The sequence below is a fragment of the Ambystoma mexicanum genome, chromosome 11, assembly GCF_040938575.1.
Source record: "Ambystoma mexicanum isolate Mex_15411 chromosome 11, UKY_AmexF1_1, whole genome shotgun sequence".
Taxonomy (NCBI): domain Eukaryota; kingdom Metazoa; phylum Chordata; class Amphibia; order Caudata; family Ambystomatidae; genus Ambystoma; species Ambystoma mexicanum.
Genome location: NC_090934.1, coordinates 235,494,271 through 235,506,700, shown reverse-complemented (window position 1 = coordinate 235,506,700; position 12,430 = coordinate 235,494,271). Strand labels below are relative to the sequence as shown.

The following is a 12,430-nucleotide window of genomic DNA, read 5'->3' as shown; positions in this document are numbered from 1 at the left end:
TTTTGGGCACCTTCCTCAATTCCTGCCCACCCCAGACACTCGAGCACCAGAGGCGGTCTTCAGTCCTGAAGCCCGCCAAAGGCGATGAAACAAAGGGAACAAACCTGATCTGGCGCGCAGAGCAAAACTCTAGAAGGACATTTCCACAAAGAAATGGCAAAAAAAAGAATACCGGGACCTGTTTAAACAAAGGTTGCTCAGACGCTATCTTGAAAAACATGGCTCCTGCGATTTAACGCTACCGTTGTTCGCGGCCGGGAAAATCATGGTAGTTCGTTGTAAAACCACTGCCACCAGCCATTTCGATAGGAAAGGGTAGCATTTGACTGCTACATGAGTAACTAGACACAGGGGATACTAGGTAACACCTCCAGCACTCTATTGTAAGATAGGGTGTGCTGGGTCTGGGAATTTGAAAAGACTAGTAAAGTCAATTTCACTTTACTTTCTCTCGGAAACAGTAGTTTATCCCAGAGAAGGTATTTAAACCTTGGGAAAGCCTGAAAGGCTTCCCTGTGCCACTGCACTGAGGGTGCTGTTTGACACACATGAAAAGATGATGCCTATGGAGTTGTCTAAAACTCCATAATTAAAGAACACAAGAGTAAAACACACATCAAAATACATGAGAGAGTGGGGAAAAAAGGGGAACACTCTCTCCAGGTAAAAACATCAAGTCCTCAAAATCCAGCAAAGTTGCTGGGGGTCTGTAAGGTGAAAGGAATTAGCCCATTTCTGAGAATTCTCCCTAACAGCAGAAATACATTCAGTACAGCACTTGCCTTTTCCCCCTTTCTTGAGGGACTCTCGCTACCCGCCTCTTTAGTGTTCACCCTCTGTGCTGGTTCCTGATTAAACATGCTATAGGTTTCCTTTGCTTCCTCGGCCTCCAATGTTAACTGCCTAATACCTTTTCCACCCAATTGATTTTGTTTCAGGGCCTCAGTCAGTCTTTTACTGCTCTCTTTGTACCCTGAACAAACCTTTGTTAAATCTATGGTGTCTCTAGCTTCCCTTGGTCTGTCTCCCAAAACCTCACAGTCGATTACATCTTCACACTCCTCCCCCTGCCCTTCCTGTGCCCCTTGAACCCGCCTCTCCTCCCTGAGCTCCCTAACAAGCAGTGATCTTGCAGATCCTCAAGCGCCACCGCCCGCAAATATTTGCGGGACGAGGTCTTCGAAGGTCTCAACTCCAAGGCCATTTTGCGCTTCATTTGTTCTCCTGTTTATTTTGTATTTTTAGATGTAAAAATTGGAAAAAAAGACCCCTGACCTGCCACTTCTGTACTGCCTTCAGGAATCACTCTAGCTGGAGATGATACCACTTCTTCATTTCCAAAGATTGCATCCTTATCCATCTCACACCCTTTCCAGACTACGTCATTCAAGCCAGCGCTAATCTGTACTGCCTTGGCAACTTTCTCCAGACCCACATTAATAACATATTTTTTTTTCACACCCATTGTACTCAAACAAAGGCTCAAATCTTTTAAATAACCTGTGTGTAATTGCAAGTCTTGCCGTAAGGAATCTTTCAAATTTAGGATAGCCACTAGCATCGGATTGGTGTAATTTAATATTGTAGCAGGAGGTTTCACTGATCCCATAATGTCCCCAATTGATTCTTCCCCTGACCCTTTATTATTCAAATGTTGTGAGAGAGCCAGCATAGTGATTTCCCCATTCAGAAAAATGGGAGGGGTATCAATGAACAAATTATTAAGTTGCGCCCGCCTAGCCGCAGCCACTGCAGCAGGTACCTCTAATCCACATACTACAGCCGGTACATCAGGAAATAAAACGCGGATCCGTCAGAGTGTTCAATTCCACATCTTAACATAAAGGGACTAATGACCCTGTGGATCATAGTCAACGTGTAGCCCATTGACGTCTTTAGGGCTACTAGCTCTTTCCGCCCCCCTCTCTGCACGCTCTTTTTGAGTAGAGGGGGCTGTGGCTGCGCCATAGCCCTGGACAGCCCTGGATAGCCCTGGATAAGCTGTCCCTCCTATGGCTGAAAACCAGGGGGGCAGCCAGGATCTCTTTCCAACTGGCCGCATTGGTATTATTTTTTTTCCTCATTTTTAAATGCAAGTGCAGATTCGCCGCTCAAGATCACCCATGTCTCCCGATCTCTCGCTATCAGCTATTTTGGATACTGGTAAGTGAAATGCTGCTGCCACTCCTCAGTCACTTCCCGCTGTTACTCACCCCTCTGAGGGCTTCAAACCACCCTTCCCAGACTCACGGCACCCTGCGCAAGCTTATAGAAGAGTAGAAAGATAGAAAGAAATGAGAGAGGGAAGGAGGGATTTGCCCCTCGGCTCACCGCCCAAGCCGTGTCCGTGATGAGCTCTCACAATCCTTTACCCCCAATAGAGGCAGCAGGCAATGGTCAATCATGTTTTTCACAATTCCTCGTTAAATACAAAGAAGAGAATTGCCGTTAGCTGAGGCACCCACCTCGCTGCTAACAGCCCACAGCACTCTCCCCGCACTCTGCCCATGCGGGCGGGCCCAAATACGCTGGATTTAAAGGGGATGGTTGTTTGGGGGCATGGCTAAGCACTTTTTACAAAAATAGCCCCAATCTGTAAATAAACATAAGAAATGTTGAGCCCCAATATATACCAGAATTCGTGTCTATTAGTTCACAAGCAGTAAACGTCCAAAAAAGTCCAGCACATTTGCAAGGTCTTCAGGCTTCTTCTAATGCTTTACCTGTGGCACAGGCAGCACGGCGCCCAACGCAGTCAACAGCACTCTCCCCGCACTCCGCCCAAATGCGTGCGCCCTCTTGGATTTAAAGGGACTGGTCGTTTGGGGGCGTGGCTAAGCACTATTCATAAAAATAGCCCCAATTTATGGCACTGGCAGCACAGCATGGCACGGCTCCCAACACAGCCACAGCTCTCTCCCCGCACTCCGCCCAAATGCGCGCGCCCTCTTGGATTTAAAGGGGATGGTTGTTTGGGGGCGTGGCTAAGCACTATTCATAAAAATAGCCCCAATTTATGGCACTGGCAGCACAGCATGGCACGGCTCCCAACACAGCCAACAGCACTCTCCCCGCACTGCGCCCAGGCGTATCGGTTATTAGTTCTTCGATGGTTAAGTTGTATTCAGCCAAACAAACAAACAAACAAACAAGTTCCTTTCCAAATGAACGCTGGGGTGATGACTTTCTGTTGTGGACTCGTCAGATGTAAATGGAGAATGCCCTCCATAGTGTTTCTCTCCTGTGTGCTGAGTCCCAAGTATGATGTCATGGAATGTTGATGACAGTGTTCCTGGTTGGGGTTATCTAAGTGTTCTAATGTTGTCAGTTGGAGAAGGAGCTGAAGGAGAGGAGTCTCTACATGTTGGGGGTCTTCTTCCTGTGTTAAATACTAATTAAAGCTCAAATATAACTTACCTGTCTGTGCCAGCCTCTTCATAACAATGGCGACGAGGATGGGATGAGGTGGCCACAGCGGACAGGCGAAAGGAGACCTCCAGCAGCCAGCCGTACTTGTTTTGCTCCTGAAGGCCGCTGAGTGACCCCAGGGCCCAGGCCAAGAGAAGCGGCGGTCCCACCCTAGCCAGCAGGAGCCGCGGTTCGCCGTGGGCTGCTCCGCATCACCTGTGCGTTGAGCGGCCTCCCAGAGCGGATGACAGAACGACCGTCGAGCTCCATCGGCGTGGAGTGGCCTGCAGAGGGACGAGCGGCACTGCCCAGAGCCCGTGTGAATAAAAGCGGCTGCCCCATCCCATCCAGCAAGAGCCGCGGGTCGCCGTGGGCTGCTCCGCACCTTCCGTGTGTTGAGCGGCCATCATACCCCTGCGGCCGCTGCCAAGTAAGTGCACATTTTGTATCTCGCCGCCGCGGATTACTGCACGGGCCATCCCCACGGGTTTTCATTGCCTCAAGCAGGAAGGAATACCGTTCGAGCCGAATTACCGTATTCCTCATAATAGAAGGACATGCATCAAGAGGGAGCAACGCTGTTACCGTAATACATGTAATAGAGAGTCAATTACAACTGATACAGCACTGTTGTGGGTACAGTGCTGCTGCAAGTCATTGGAGAGGGTGAAAACTAAACTATACCAGCAAAAAGGGCTATACCAACAAGAGCACAGGACTTAATTTAGCAGTGCAACAAAAAGAAAAAAAAACCTCTGCTCTGAAATAGAATTTTGACCTGAAGACATGGCAGCTTTACCTGGCATATCTGGACCACCCATATTTATGCCCACGCCAGGGGCGGCAAAAATTGCCTGGCCCCAATGGCGCAAGGGCTTTATGCATTATATGAAGGCAGCTGGGGGAACGGCATATTCCAGCGAAAGGAAATTAGCGTTATTGCTTCATTTTTTGGGTTATGAAGGCCAAAGAATTTTTGAGACTCTCCCTCATTTAGCAAGTGATGGAAGCGGGGATGAATTGAATGAATTCGAGTCAGCTTTGTTGAGACTTGACAAACATTTCAACCCAAAAAGAAGCACGATCTTGGAACGTTACAATTTCCGCATGCGCATACAAGCCCATGGGGAGTCTGTTGAAGACTATGTAACTGCCCTCCGTCATCTGGCTCTAACGTGTAAGTTTCAAGGAAGTTTTGACGAGCACATTCGCGATCAATTCATGACGCATTGTCGGTCAAATAAGATACGCGAGGAACTGTGGCTGAAGGACGAGCCGAACTTGGACGAGGTATTGGACTTAGCCAAACGTGTAGAACATTCACTGGCATGTGTTGCCAAGCTATCGAAGGCTGAAGGAGGAGATACTAAAGAAGCCAAGCCGGAAGTATTGAAGGTGAATGAAGGGAAGAACAAGAAGAAGGGAAGAAACAAACAGAAGGAGAGGAGCAATATAGAAGAAAGAAGAAATCAAGAGTCAACGCAAAGAGAAGATAAAAAGGATGAGAGATTGTGCTATAGGTGCGCCAGTGCGACTCATTTCGCTTCTTCAGTGGCGTGTCCAGGGCGGAAGGCGATCTGCAATAAGTGCAAAAGGAGAGGACACTTTGGGACGTGCTGCAAGAACTATCAGTTTAGCCAAATGAATCAAAGGAAAGTCCTATACGTGAATGAAGAGGAAGAGGGGAGGTCATCAGAAGATGACACCGTAATGACTTTGCAAAATGTCATTGTGAACACTGTCAATGTTGTTGGTAGGGATGATATCCCGGATGATTGTGAGCGCCCATATACTGTCGTGACCGTGAATGGATGCAAGGTGTCGATGATGGCTGATTCAGGGTCGAAGATCACTTTGATATCCAAAAGCGCATTTGAGGAGGAAATGAAAGGGGCGGTGGCGACATTATCGGTGCCAGATATAAGTGCAGGGGGGTACAACCAAGAAAAGATTGATTTGTTGGGGTATGTCTGGAGTAAGTTTGAATTTAAAGGACGATGCTGTGAAGGGAAAGTGTATGTGACAAAGAAGGGCCAATCCTTGCTAGGATGGAGAGAGCAAAAGAATTTGGGAATCAGATTAGATCCCAACCATCCTGATCAAGTTTTACAAGTAGCAGAAGTGTGTTCGACATATAGCAAGTATGTGAGAGAACATGGGAAGGTATTTGACGAGACATTGGGAAGAGTGAATGGATTTCAGCATCAGATATTGTTGAAGAGAGGCAGTGTTCCCACAGTGGTGAAACTCAGGCCCGTCCCTTTTGTGTTAAGGGACAGAGTAAAGAAGGAGTTGGAGAAACTTATTAAATCAGGTGTGATTGAAAGAGCAGGAGGGGTCGAGTGGGTTTCCCCGGTCGTCATTGTGAAGAAAAGTTCAGGGGATCTGAGGCTGTGCGTTGATATGCGCGAGTTAAATAAGTGTGTATTGGTGGACAGGCACCCACTACCAAACATGAGTGAATTGTTAACCATGGTGGGTGGAGGGAAGTATTTCTCTAAACTGGATATGACGTCAGCCTATCATCAGGTGGAGTTGGAGGAGGGATGTAGGAAAGTCACGGCGTTTGTGACACATGAAGGTGTGTTTCAATTCAGGAGGATGCCCTTCGGGTTAGCATCCGCTTCCTCAGTTTTCCAGAAAATTATGGATCGCTTGCTGAAGGGTGTGAAGGGCGTTTTCTGTTTTCAGGATGATGTGTTGGTGAGTGGAGTGACGTTGGAGGAGCATGACAGGAATTTGTGTAAGGTGTTGAAGATATTCGAGGAAAGAGGGGTCACACTTAAGGAAGAGAAATGCAAATTTGCTGTGACAAAAGTGGACTATTTGGGACATGAAGTGTCGGCAAATGGTATCAGACCCAAGGAAGAAATGGTGAATGCCATAAAGAGGATAGAAAGACCGATTGATAAAAGTGAATTAAGCTCCTTTTTGGGAATGACGGAGTTTTATCAGAAATTTGTGGTAAATTATGCTGACAAAGTGCATGAGATGAGAAAGATTCTGAGGAAAGGTGCTGAGTTTGTGTGGAATAGTCAGTGCGAGGCGGAATTCAATGGTATAAAAGAAGAGATAAACTTAGCCCAACCCTTAGGTTGCTTTGACACAAGAAAGCCATCCATCATCACAGTGGATGCCAGTGAACGGGGATTAGGTGCAGTTTTATCCCAGAAACAAGACGATGGGTCTGAGGAGGTAATAGCTCATGCGTCAAGGGGTCTCAAGGGAGCGGAAGTGAGGTATTCTGTTCTCGAGAAGGAGGCGTTGGCATGTTTCTGGGCAGTGGAACGATTCAAAAACTTTGTGTGGGGTGTAGAGTTCGTAATTCGGACTGATCACAAACCGCTTAAAGCCATATTTGAGAACAAGGGCCTTGATAAGATTTCCCGCAGGGTGGCAGGATGGGTCACCAGAATGCAAACGCATTGTTTCAAGATGGAGGTCATTCCCGGGAAGGACAACGTATTAGCTGACAATCTGTCAAGGGTGAGAGTAATTGATTCTGGTGTTGTGGAAGATGAAGAAATGGAATTAGTGTTTGTCAACACAGATGGTATAGTGTCCAAACAGGAGTGGCTGGAAGGGATGAGGAGCGATGAGAACATAAATAAAATAGTTCCGTATGTTGTTTCTGCCACATGGCCAAAGAAGGTGGAAATAGCGGAAGGCGCGAGGCCATATTGGGAAGTGAAGGATGAATTGTCGGTCATCGGTGGGGTATTGTTCAGATGGGGAAGGGCTGTGGTTCCGGTTGGATTGAGGAAGAGAGTGATAGAGTTGGCACACAGTGGTCACATAGGAGTTACCAAAACCAAAGGTGTATTGAGGGAAGACTATTGGTGGCCGGGTTTTGACAGGGAAATAGAAAATTGTTTAGAAAATTGTCAATTTTGTGTCAGGAGTGGGAAGGGATCAGTAGCTAAGAAGCAACCGTTTGTGGACGTGGGTCTTCCGTCCAGGATACGGAGTGATCTCGCCATGGATATCCTTGGTCCTGTGGAATTGGGGTATGGACGTGGAAAATTCATAGTACTGGTGGTGGATTTGTTCTCCAGGTGGGTGAATTTTAAAATTGTGAGAGATGTAACAGGAGAAAGCATGATAAAGACTTTGCAGGAGATATTTTCAAATGAAGGTCTGCCGGAGAGTTTATTGACGGACAATGGTCCCCAATTTGTAGGGGGAAACTTCACCAGCTATTTAAGGAAATGTGGAGTGTCTCACAAAAGGACTTCATTATATCATCCCGAATCCAACGGTGTAGTTGAAAGGATGAATAGGTGTGTAATGGAGAGTATTCGCATGGGGGAAGAGTGCGGGTTGGATAAGTTGGCTGTGATACAGAATAGGATCTGGGCCCTAAGGATGGCGCCTCATTCTACGACAGGTCTGTGTCCGTTTGAGCTTATGAGAGGCAGGAAACCATATTCCATGGCGTGTCCGCCGTGGCTGGGCAGGAATAGGGAAACAGATATGGTTATTGATGAAGTGAGAAAGTCATTGGTGAGGAAGAAGTCTGAATGGGTGGCGCGTGAGAACCTGAAGAGAGGTAAGAAAGAGTTGCGCGTACAGTGTGGAGATTGGGTTAGGATCAAGAAGGGAATTGTGAAGAGGAAAGGAGAGTCTCTTTATTCGGATCCAGTCAGAGTTGTAGCGGTCATGAAAGGGGCCGTACGTGTGACTGGAGGGCAAGTGTGGAATAAAGACAGAATTGCTGCAGTCAAGAGAGGGCATATATAGTATGTGTGTCGAGAACTGGACCAATTTATGTGAATTGTTGTGGTCGTCTACATGACATCCTTAAGTTGTTTGGGGTGATCGGATGTTAGATTATATAAGTGAAGTTAAAAAAACAAAGAGGGAGATGTGTTGTGGACTCGTCAGATGTAAATGGAGAATGCCCTCCATAGTGTTTCTCTCCTGTGTGCTGAGTCCCAAGTATGATGTCATGGAATGTTGATGACAGTGTTCCTGGTTGGGGTTATCTAAGTGTTCTAATGTTGTCAGTTGGAGAAGGAGCTGAAGGAGAGGAGTCTCTACATGTTGGGGGTCTTCTTCCTGTGTTAAATACTAATTAAAACTCAAATATAACTTACCTGTCTGTGCCAGCCTCTTCATAACACTTTCCACAACCTGGATCTCCCTCACTCAGGCTCTGACCCCTAGGCTTCTCTAGATCGGGCCGGGCGCAGGCCTTTCTTTCAGGATCTCCCCCTGTTGGACTCAGATCCCAATGCCAAGGGGCACAATCCACTTCCCCTGGTCTTACAATACTTCTTGCATTCACAAATCTTAATGTCTTTTTAAATAGTGCGTCATGCTTTTCTCCTTTTTGTCACCCTCCCTCTGCCGGGTTCACTCTTGCCAACTTTTGCACATCTGTTCACTTTGGACATCCCTCCGTCAGGTTCACTCCTGTCAACACACTGCTCAACACTTTATTCAATGGATTTCAGGCTTCGCCCCTTCCGTTAGCATCCCTCTGCCGGGTTCACTCTTGCCAACCTTGTTTCTCATTCATCTCTTGTCATGCGGGATTCATTTCCCTTAACTTCACAATCATCTGTCGGCTAAAGACTTTCGACTAAGCAGAGGATTTCAAAAGACCCCTGTATGACCACTTTGACCCCTCTTCGCCTTTTCCAAAGGTCTCCTGGTTACAGTAGTTTCTACCATCAGGTAATCGCCCACAGTTTCCTGCGTGAACACCCACGTGGTGCCGGACTCCTCTGTTGCTGGTTCTTCCCCTTTTCATTAATTGCTCTTTCACAGTTCAAATCAGCTGTTTGCTACTTTTCGTTCAACACAGTTCGGTTTCTTATCGACTCTCCCCTCGACTCACTGGCTGTGATGAACTGCTTGGCCGTCCTTCTCTTTGCAGCTAAGGTTGTTACCACTGAGACAAGAGTCTCTCCCCGGCTTAGTAATCAGCAAAGGAGGGTCTTGTGTACTGCTGACACCTGCTGCAACACACGCTGGCTATTGTTTGCGGTCTTACGTTTCCATCTGCAGAGGTTTCACAGGCCTTGTTCGGAAAGGGCAAGGTCACTTCTCTCCTTGTCACCCGTCTTTTGTCATCTCTTGAACTGCCGTGCTGAGTTAGCTCTCATGTCGTGCGGTCGGCCTTGCTCCTCCTGTGCTCTTGTGCTCCACCTTTTATCCCTATGGGGAAGGGAAAGGGCCGTCCGGTGTGTGTGATTCTGGTGAATTGCCTGATCCTTGTATTGGGACATGTTAGGTTAACGGCTCTGGTGTTAGACCGTTGTCTCTCGTGTTGTGCGAAAGTGTTTGTGTCGGAAAAGGAGGGGGCAGTGTTTTGGTGTATCCTAAGTGGTAGGATGGGGAAAAGGTGTTGAACGAAGGGGGATACCGCGTCTCACCCATCGGTGTCCCAATCCCACACCCCAGGGACCGCCCATCCAGGTGATCCTCACTGGTCTACCCCCGGGAACTGGACCCAATACCGATGGCCAGGTACTGGTCACCTGGATGACAGATCCCCAGGGACTAGCCAGGGAGACACTTTCAGGTTTCTCACAATTCCAAGAGCCATAATGCAATTAAACACCCCATCCAAACTATCAGTCTTGACCCCACAAAACATCCACAGAAGCCTCTACATAACCTAGAAAGACCAACGCAGGACCCCACTACTTCCAACAGCATGCAGCAACACAGCAGCAAGAACTATATAGAGGGCAATTTCAGTTCCTCCCAGTTGTCGAAGTCTATGAAAAGAAGTAGTGCAACTATGTTCCCTGCTGGTCTGCCCCGCTCCCCACAAATCCCATCACACACAATCCAAACCCCCAAACAAACACACCTGACATTTCTCAGAATGTGCAGCGCAGCGCACTGAAGTGCAAGCTTCAACTTCTTCCTACAGGGAAGACCGCTCACGACCGCTCCCGCCCGCTCCCGCCCACTTCGACCTCTGGTTCCTCCCACCCCCATTAAATCAAACCAGGCCCACTCACACCAGCTTTTGAGATTCACTACAGCAACAAAAAACACAAATGAGAACACTCATTAGTGCCCACTGTGAGGTGTTGCAAAACATTGGTTTAGAGGCAGGCCAGAACTGAAGAAAAGACTCATCAGCTTTCATGCAATCATGACAATGCTGCGTTGAAAGATGTGAACATGGGCTTTCTGAACCCCCACAAAGCCTCACCACCCAGGTCCAATCCCTTTCTCCCAACATGCATCGTGCTCTTCCTCTACAAACACCACTTCAAGCTCTGGTGTCCCTAGTACTACTTCCTTCCCAAGCCATCAAACACTTCTTCCCGATTTGTACACCCCACTCCTTGAAACGCTACTGTCCAGCCAGCCTTCCGCTCACTCTTAATAGCCCGGGACCCCACTGGTCCCCACCGCTCAAGGAATACAGTAGAACTGAATCACAAGATTGATGGATTGGCTTCAAGACAGATGACTGTCAGTGAGGAGGGCAAAAGAGAACAAAAAGCCAAAGTTATTGTTTAGAATATGAATTAATAAAAACTAAGTGGCAACTAGCAAACACAATATGAAGCCAGACGACCATAAGTCACTGAATTTTTAAATAATGAACTTAATTTTAAACAGCAGAAACCAAGGTGAGCTTGGAATTACTACGCAAATAATAGCACACTGATATGTACAATAGAATTTAAATGGGGCCAGAAAACCTAAACAGGTCAAGTTAATGTTGCAACCCCACTCTTGAGAAGTATTATCAAACTGAATAGCTGGCACCTTGACCAGCTCTGAAATTCAGCGCTATTTTCATCGCATCTAAATAAGCCTGTCTAAGCCCTAGAAGAGTTATAACACCAGAAGATCTTGTGTTAACCAGGAAAGGATAATTTAAAGGACTGCCAATGGAACTTACCCTGCTCATAAATGGGTACTCGTCATTTAAAAAGGACTCGTGTGAAGACTTGCCGGACAAGCTGGTGCCAACTGAGCAGATTCTTGGTGACATCACAAAAGGGAGAATGGACAGATCATTCAGAAAGGCAAGCAAGACACAGCAATGACCTCATAAAAGGGCAGACCCAAGCTAAAGTCTGCATGCCAAGCTAGAGGGTTAAACTACTAACACCTGTATACCTACCAAGTGCTTGGCCCTTGCATAGAACATACTAGAACAGTAATTTAGGCCTTATAATTAGCAGCTAAACCCATATGAGTCATTGAGCTAAAAATGAAGTACGAGAAAAAGGTTATAGCTGGAAGTTCTACTCGGCAACCTTCCAGATCATAATTCTTCAACCTGCCAAGCCATTACACCAGTAGGAAACATGATCAGAAAATCAGACTTGGTCATACGACAAAAGGGGCAATCCATCCCTACCACAGTGCTTGGTTACATCACTTCTGCACAAGTAACACCAGACCCGTTTCAGCCTCACCTCCTAAGTCACTGAGTGGGACAGGCATGCTTGAAGACCCAGGGTACGCCTCACATATGATGTCCAATGAGGTAGAAACAACTGGGGTTGGTTGTGGCTACACAGCTCAGGCTAAATTGACACTTTTAGGAGGAGACCAAGCTGGGCTTGCTCCTATCTGTTTGGCATGGAATCCTGAAGAATGATGGTCTAGATAAGGGTTGCCCTGAGCAATGCCATGGGTGAATTCTAATTCTTCCAGCCATCCCCTTTCCTTTTAGAATATCAAGTATCAGAAAGGATTTACTGCAAAGCCATCGCCTATTGATAGATACAATCTCCCATTAACATTCAGATAACATCTTTAAGACCACAAAGGGGAGGGTTGTAGCAGGCAGAGCCGTCACTTGACTCGCCTGTCAGATACACGTTTACACAGATTTCAAACATGCCTTTACAAAAGAACCACAAAAGCTTGGCAGCAGTGGAATCGGGGCACATGAATCTAGGGCAGACATCAACAACAGCATTGGCTGCAACAGGTTTATCCAGCCATTAAGTAACATGTGCATTATTCCAAATGGAGCCAAGGCCGGTTCCGCCAAAAGATGCAGGAACCATGAAACTCCACATTCTGTGATTTA

At 47.0% G+C, this 12,430-nt stretch overlaps 1 protein-coding gene across 1 annotated transcript in view; it reads right to left on the bottom strand.

Moving 5' to 3' along the window:
* Nucleotides 1–11,369, bottom strand: part of RCC1 (regulator of chromosome condensation 1) — a 589,822-nt gene extending 578,453 nt beyond the window's left edge. Inside the window, exon 1 of the mRNA XM_069622944.1 lies at nt 11,285–11,369. The gene's annotated coding sequence lies outside the window, so the exon portion shown is untranslated. The remainder of the gene's footprint in view (nt 1–11,284) is intronic.
* Nucleotides 11,370–12,430: the final 1,061 nt, after the last annotated feature.